The sequence below is a fragment of the Mus caroli genome, chromosome 1, assembly GCF_900094665.2.
Source record: "Mus caroli chromosome 1, CAROLI_EIJ_v1.1, whole genome shotgun sequence".
NCBI lineage: Eukaryota > Metazoa > Chordata > Mammalia > Rodentia > Muridae > Mus > Mus caroli.
Window position 1 is genome coordinate 169,876,444 of NC_034570.1, and position 8,285 is coordinate 169,884,728.

General features: G+C 40.3%; 1 protein-coding gene across 9 annotated transcripts in view; it reads left to right on the forward strand.

The window, feature by feature from the left end:
• The window catches only part of Cdc42bpa (CDC42 binding protein kinase alpha), a 202,330-nt gene that overhangs the window by 59,572 nt on the left and 134,473 nt on the right, over positions 1-8,285 (forward strand). The gene's annotated exons all lie outside the window — the stretch shown is intronic.

Here is an 8,285-nt window from a genome sequence, read left to right on the forward strand (position 1 = left end):
TCCCTCTCCTCCCCTCCCCTCCCCTCCCCTTTACCTCTATGAGGGTTCTCCTCTACCCATTCACCCACTCCTGCCTCACCTCTCTAGCATCTCCCCACGCTGGGGCATCAAGCCTCCCTCTCCTCCCATTGATGTCAGATAAGGCCATCCTCTGCTACATAGGTATCTGGAGTCCTGGCTCCTCCATGTATACTCTTTAGTTGGTGGTTTAGTCCCTGGGAGCTCTGGGTGGTCCAGTTAATTGGTATTGTTCTTCTTATGGGGTTGTAATCTCATTCAGCTCCTCCAGTCCTTCCTCTATCTCTTCCATTGGGGTTCCCAGGCTCAGTCTGATGGTTGCCTGTGAGTATCTGCATCTGAATTGGTCCTTGCTGGTAGATCCTCTCAAGGAACAGCCATATCAAGCTCCTGTCAGCAAATGTTTCTTCGCATCAGCAATAGTGTGGGGGTTTGCTGTCTGCAGACAGGATGGATCCCTAGGTGGGGTGATCTCTGGATAGCCTATCCTTCCATCTCTGTTCCATTTTTTGTCCCTGTCTTTCCTTTGGACAGGAATATTTCTGGGTTAAAATTTTTGAGATGCATGGATGACCCCATCCCTCTACTGGGGGTGTATGTGTCTATCTTCTGGAGGTGGTCTCTATTCCCCTTTGTTGGGTATTTGACGAAAGTCATCACCATTAGCTCCTGGAGTCTCTTGCTTCCCTGGTGTCTGAGACTTTCTAGAGCTTTCTTATAAATTTTTTTTTCTCTTTGTAAACCTGACTTTTTGTGTCTCTGTGTATAAAGTCCATTATATGGAATTTTAAAATTTACTTTCAAACATGAGAAGAAAATAAATAATGGGCAGTTAGAAGAAGCAGGGAAATGCTATGCTAAAATATGCTTTGTGGAGAAATGGCATTTGTGAGAAGGGTGCCATGTCAGGTCCTTGGGGGAAGTTGGAATAGCAGTAACATTTTGTTTGTTTGTTTGTTTTTGGATTTGGAAGGAGGATCTTGGAAAAGGTTTTCAGTAGACACTTAGAACCAGAAAAATGGGAGACTAAAAGCTGGAAAGGAATTTTAATGGGACAAGAACAACAAAAGAGAAGATAGGGAGGGGCTGGGATCAAGATTTCAAAGGTACTGTCATCCTTGAGGAGTGATAGGGACACTTTTCTGGGATTCGAAAGGAGAAGGAGAAAGGTTCTTGGAAACATGACATTTAAATGCGATGTAAAGGACTCTGATCTAGATACTGTGTTTGGTAATTGTGGGCATCAGAGTAAGTAGGGCAGTGGTAGCACGTGGCAGTTCAGAACATTGGGGACAAAGGCTGGCTGGACTGGTACTTACAGGTTCATCTGAGGCTGAGCTAATGAAAAGGGAAGCAATAATAAGATATAGTTATTTCACAGAAGGGGTTGACAAAGATTGAAGTACTGTAAGATTATGATCCCTCACTAGGATAAGTGAGTCAGATAGGTAGGGACAGACAGATGTGCTCATAGCCCTACTGCCTGGAGGATTTAAACTGCAGCACAGTGCTGGGAGTTTGGAGCAGACAGCCCAGTGTCAGTTGAGTTAGTCACAGGCACTGACACAGAGACCTCCCTAGGCAAATCAGCTTGATTCATGACTGACAGTGTTTGAGATTTAACATGAGAAGATATGTTCTTTTTTTATACACACTTGCTTTCTATGTGTATTGATTAAATTGTGTACAGTAAAAACCACACATAGCTCACTGATGGTTTTCTGTACTATTTTAAGACAAAGTCACCCTTATACTTAGAAATAGTATTGGCTGGATTACTTCTCACTTATTCCCGATGCAAGCTCTCCTCTGGACATACATATTCTGTGGCTTTTACAAGCTAAGTTTAAGAATGCACAGACCTTGAACAGGTAATTATTTCCCTTGAAGTATTTTGTGTTCTACCAGGCTCAGTGGACAGGCTAACCTCTGGCATGGATATCTGATAGGAACATTTCTGTCAGTTTGATACTTTTTCCTCCTATCAATTATGCTTTTTTAATAGACAAACCATGAAAATAAATTAGTTTTGAAAACTATTATAAGAAATATATACACCATGGGGAACAATACAGAGTAAGATGCAGTTGAAATTCGGCAGCTCTGTGAGTTAAGAATCTTCTCTCTACAACACATTCATATCAGTTACTGCTTAACTTAACGCTGGGTTTTCCTTTTTGCTTTCAGGAAAACCTTTAACTTACGCCCTGGGTGTTACCTGTCCACAGCTTCCTGGTGGCTCACCGCTTCTGCCTGCTCCAGCCTTGCTCCGGCAGCTTCCAGGCTTCTGGGCTTCAGAGCTTGTTGTGAAAGCTTGCTGCTTTGGCCTGCTACCCCTGCTTCAGGTGTCAAAAGCTTTTAATTAGCTTGCTTCCTTTCATTACCTGGTTCCTTATGTGTCCAAATAGCTTAGTACTAGGCCCTGAAAGGGAGGAATACCTGTAGGCGGTTACTTTTTCCTAAGGTCTTTGGCTCAGGCTCTCCTGAGACTCCTGGGAGAGGAAACTCAATTTAGTGCATGCTTTGCCTTTGATGGTGCTGGTCTGTAGTCCAAAGGACCCGCAGGTGTGGCCATGTCATATTTTATAATCTGTGTCTGTTTAATTTGTTGATGCCCAGGATGTACTAATTTTAAATATTTTGGCTATTGCTGCTCTGTGTATAAATTATGTTGTTTATCAAGAGCACATTTCTGGCTGTTTAATAAATAGTTTATAGAGATTTTAGATTTTAGTTCCTTAGTTTGTTTGTTTGTTTGTTTCTTTCTTTCTTTCGTGCTGGGAATTGAACCTAGGGTCTCATGTATGTGAGGCTAGGCCTTCCATAGAGCCACTCCCCTGACCCTAAAATTTCTTTAGTAATAATATTGATTGATCATTCACAGATTAGCTTTTCAGTTTGTTGTTTGTTTGAGACAATGCTTTCTCTGTAGTGCATGCTGGAATGCTGGCCGGGAATGCGTTATATAGCCCAGGCTACTCTCTAGTTTGTTTATTTGTTTTTGAGACATGATCTTGGTATATAGCTCTGGTTGTATTGGAACTCCCTATGTAAAGACCAGGCTAGTCTTGAACTGGAAGCTGTCTGCTTGCCCCTGTCTCCTAAGTGCTGGAGTTACAGGCATACTCCACCACAACAGCCTGGCCCACTGTTTTGTTTTGTAAGTGGGGTGGTAGAACACGCTTCAGACTGGTGTAGGGATTAAATGAGTAGCATTAAAGTAGTAGTGCTTGGCATATGTAGTGTGTATGCAATACAAGCTCTTTCAGAAGTAAGTGCTTTTAGTATTATTAGTAAAAATAATAGTAGGTGCTACATAAGAGAGACTAAAAAGGAAAGAAAGAAATAAAACAATAAGTGGTCAGTAGTTACACAGTAAAATCCTGTTTTCAAAGGTGAAACTTTGAAAGCCTGGTAGAGGAGCATGTGAGGCAGACTACAGGCTCTAGAGATCATACAAAAGAGGACTGTCACCAGCCTCATTTCTAGGTTTCAACATCCATGCCATAGTATATTTGCAGATGAGAATATTGATCGCTTATAATCTTCCATGTGTATTTACCCACATTAGTTACAAAGCATTCATCTTTCCAAAATGTATTTACTGAGTACTTGTTGACTCCTAGGCACTGACCATATATTAATGAACACAAAGGTAGAAATTCCTAACTCTCAAAGAGCTTGTGGGGAAAACAGTAAGCATTGTACATGGTTATACTATGTGGTATATATATATATACATACACACACATATATATATTGTGCTAAATAATTATAAGAAATAAGGGGAAAAGGAAGCAAAGGAATATAATGGAAAGTCTCACAGGATGTAGTGACATTCCAGTGAGGGAGTGAGACAAAAGTGGCCCTGTGGAGATGAAGTGTTCCGGGGCCGGGGGAAAATACCAGCAGAGGTCCTAAGATGGAGTTGTGCAAGGTGAGCATTATGGCTCGAGCTGAAGTGAGCTAAAGGTGAGGAGCAGTGGCCAAGGAGGCTGGCAGGCTGTACTGTCGTTTATAAGGACTTTGACCTCTTTCTAACTTTAGGAAATCACTAGAAGTTTGGATCAAAAGAATGATGTAACTTGAACTACATCTTAACATTGTGTTTGTACTGTTGAGGATAGATTGTGTGAATGAGCACAGGTAGAAAGGTCAGGTAAAACATGGCATGATGCCAAGGCTTATTGGGCCAGAAGAGGTGGTTGGTGAATTCTGTCTATATCAGAGGTAGGCTGGATTTCCGAATTTCATACAGAAATGCAGAACTGCTTGGATATTGAAATCCATGAAATATAGTGTGGCCAGTTTTACTCTAGAAGCTTTAGCCACACACAGCGTTACTCAGCTGATTAGTATAGATTTGTCACGCACTGATCATTTCTGTATTGTGTGCAGGTTTTCTAGCACCGAAGACTGTTTCCTAGAAAGAATTAAAATCATGTCTGATGTTTTAGAAATGCATCTTTTTTCTTTATAATTTTAAGTCCATATTAAGTTTGTTTTGATTGTATGTGTGTAGTCTCTCTCTCTCTCTCTCTCTCTCTCTCTCTCTCTGTGTGTGTGTGTGTGTGTGTGTGTGTGTGCGTGTGTTGGGCATGGAACCCAGAGCTTTGGGTTTGCTATGCAAGTGTTCCAGTACTGAGCTACACACCCTACTCTAAGGAAGTACATTGTAAAATGCCATTATCTTATGTGACAATTGACTTTTCTACTTTGAAATTCAGGGTCTAAAGTGGGAGTTCTGAGACAAGTTTATTTTTGCTGTTTTTCTACTGCCATGAACACAGAAATAATTTGTAGTTTAAAGAGGGAGGAATAGATCAGTGATCACTTTGGAAGCTTCATAATCTTTTTTTCCTCGTGGCATCAGTTTGATAATTCTGGGATGTTTCTTGAGCTGTTATTTCCCTAAACCACAAATCATCCCAGAAAAGCTTTTAGGCAGCTCATGAAACTGTTTTAAGGTATTGTTGGGTGTTTTCTCTTTTGCAGTAGCCTGGTCTTCCTTACTACCATGCACATATGTGAATTGAGTTTCTTGTCCTTACTGTACACTGCCACACGTATAGCTAGTGTTCATGTTGTGACCAAGATGAGGGGTATGTGGTAGAAAGGCAAATAAAAATTTTACCTCTGAAGAACGTTAGAAGTATTTCATCTTGTATTATTTTTATGTTTATCCTTTTAATATATGGCACGGGCATTTACAATTTATGTTCATGTATTTATAAATTGTGATCTAAAATGGTTTATAAACTTATGTTTCACATATTGTGAGTATGAGCTTTTCTCTATCAAATAGTATTCTCAATATTTCTTCACTCACCTGAATAATTCCTTGTTGGTTTATTGTATTTTGTCCATTTCCTCTTTAAGAATAGTTACGTTAGCTCAGGATTTTATCAGTGAGGACCATATTGTGTTGCACTTTATGACCTAACATTTAATTCGTATGTTGATATTTTCAATTGAAGGAATTTCTGGAAATTGAAGAGCTGATTGTCTTAGTACTGAAGGATTGTGAGATGTATTGCTGCGGCATAAGAATAGTCGATGAACAAGCAGCAGTTAGGAGATGGGGAGAGTGAGTGCTTCATGTAGACTCACGGTGACAGCTCACACCTACTGAACACTTAACTGGACAGCAGACCCTGTAGTAAGCATTTTATATGCATATTAATTATTTTGATCTTTGCCACATCTATATAAGGTTAGTACATTTATTAAACTCACTATTGATGAGAAAACTGATTGAAAGACAACTGCTTTAAAAAAAAAAAAACATAGAATCATACAGTTAAATGATAAAACTAAGATTTCAAACCAGTAGCCTGACTTCAGATTCTCCTTTGTCACCATGTTCCAGACACCCCCAATAAGTGTTGTAGTGTTCAGTGGGTGCTGGCCACTCTTATTGTCACCTCTTCTGTGAGCTGTCTGACCACACCTAAGCTTGTTCTGAGTCTAGTATTCTGGGATTCTCGGAAGGTAATTTAGTGCAGATACTTTCAAATCACCCTATCAAGGCTTGAAGCAGCACTCCATAGCAAGTCTGTTCATGATTCTGAAGTAAAGCATGGTTTGTTGTTGTTGTTGTTTTTACAGTAAGAGAGACTAAGAAAAAATATGAATAATATCCTGGCTTTATCACATACTGCTAAGTGAGTTATGAAGTCTTTTGGCTTTTGAGATTGCAGTGGATGGATTTTAGACCTGGGTCAAAGTCTTAGCATACTGCTTGACATTTTAACACTCATTGTGTTGTTGGGCATGTTGAGGTTAGAAGACAACTTGGTTCTCCATTGGGGGCCCTGTGTTCCATCTTATAGATGACTGTGAGCATCCACTTCTGTATTTGCCAGGCACTGGCATAGCCTCATACGAGACAGCTAAGAAGCTAGAGAAAGCACCCAAGGTGCTGAAGGGGTCTGTAACCGTATAGGTGGAACAACAATATGAACTAATCAGTACCCCCAGAGCTCGTGTCTCTAGCTGCATATGTAGCAGAAGATGGCCTAATCAGCCATCATTGGGAAGAGACGCCCCTTGGTATTGCAAATTTTATATTCCCCGGTACAGGGGAAAGCCAGGGCCAAGAAGCGGGAGTGGGTGAGTAGGGGAGCAGGGCGGGGGGAGGGTATAGGGAACTTTTCAGGATAGCATTTGAAATATATATAAAGAAAATATCTAAAAAAACAAAACAAAACTATACACACAGTATAATTATAAAATAAACAAGATTGACCTGTTTAAAAAAAAAAAAAAAAGAAGACAATTTGGGAGTGAGTCAGTTCTTACCCCTAACACAGGGTCTCTGATCTTTGCTGCTGTACTGTGTACTTAAGACTACCCGGCCTGGAATTTTCTCAATGATTCTCCTGTCCCTGCCTCCCATATTGCTATCGAAATGTTGAGATGACTGCTGTGTTACCACCACATCAGGCTTTTTACAGGGGTTCAAGGACTGAATTCAATTCGTTAGGCTTGCTTGTGCAGCTAGATATTTTACTGAGCCTTCTGCCTGCCATATCTTCTACCATGTTAATTGACTATGACTGTTTATGACAGTTACTGAGAGATGTTATGCACTGATTTTAATTATGTCATCATATTACTTTAGTAACAATATGATCTAGATACAAATGAAGTGCTCTTAATAAGCATGTTTGCTATTAAAACATAAGAAGTTAGATCTTGGATTTAAATCTAATTTTCTATCCTTGGAAATACTCCTTTGAACTGTTCAAAAGATCTGTACATTGTTTTTCTTGCCTGCACAGTAGGATATTGTGATGTTAGCTTTCCATTACTATAACAAAATACCTCAAATAATTGACTTATAAAATTTTTATTATGACTTATGTATAGAGAAATTTTAATCCAGCAACATGAATGCTCTAATAAGGTATCACATCCAAAGATAGGATCCAGTTTTCTGGACTGCAGACACACCCTGGATTACCATGTGATCTGGCTGGGATTCAGACACACCTTTTAATCTCAAAGTTAGTTTGTAGAAGGAAGCAGCCATAGTTGAAAATGAAGCCTAACTGAAGGGCAGAAAAAGTGACGAACCAGAGAAAGATTTGGTTCATGCAGCCAGAGGCAAAGCGATTAGTGAGAAGCCAGATTGAATCAGTCATTTTGGAGAGGAGTTTGAGCCTAAACAACTGAGCTCAAAAACAGCCAGAGTTCAGAAAGAACTAGAAAGAGTGAGCTTGTTCAGCAGGAAGCCTTGGAGACAACAATTGACTCCTGGTGGATAGAAGATATATTTATACTTACGGTTTTGGAGAGTTCAGTGCATAATCAATTAGCTCTGCTTTCAGGCCTATGGTGAGGCAGCATAGTGTTCTGGGAGAGTGTGGCAAAATCAAACTGTCCATCTCTTGAGTGGAGCCTGATAGGAAGAAAGAGAGGGAGGAGATAATTAAGTCAGTTTCCAGTCCATAACCCCAACAACTTAAAGGTACCCAACTATTATTAAGCTATATATAATAAAGTGCTATATTGGGTTCTAAACCTTTACCACCGTATGGACATTTAGGGGGCATCCAGTATCTAAACTACAGCAGATAGTATTTGCTTTCTCCAGTGGTGCCTCTCAGTTACTGGAAATGCTGTCCATGAATATTTGCTTTCCTTTCTGTAGTTTAGTTTCAGCTCTATAACAAACCTGGAGTTAGGGAAGCAGAAAACCGGCCTGAGTAGGACCACAGGCCTCTTCCGGCCGGACCAGCACCGGGGTAGCTAGAGCGCAGGGT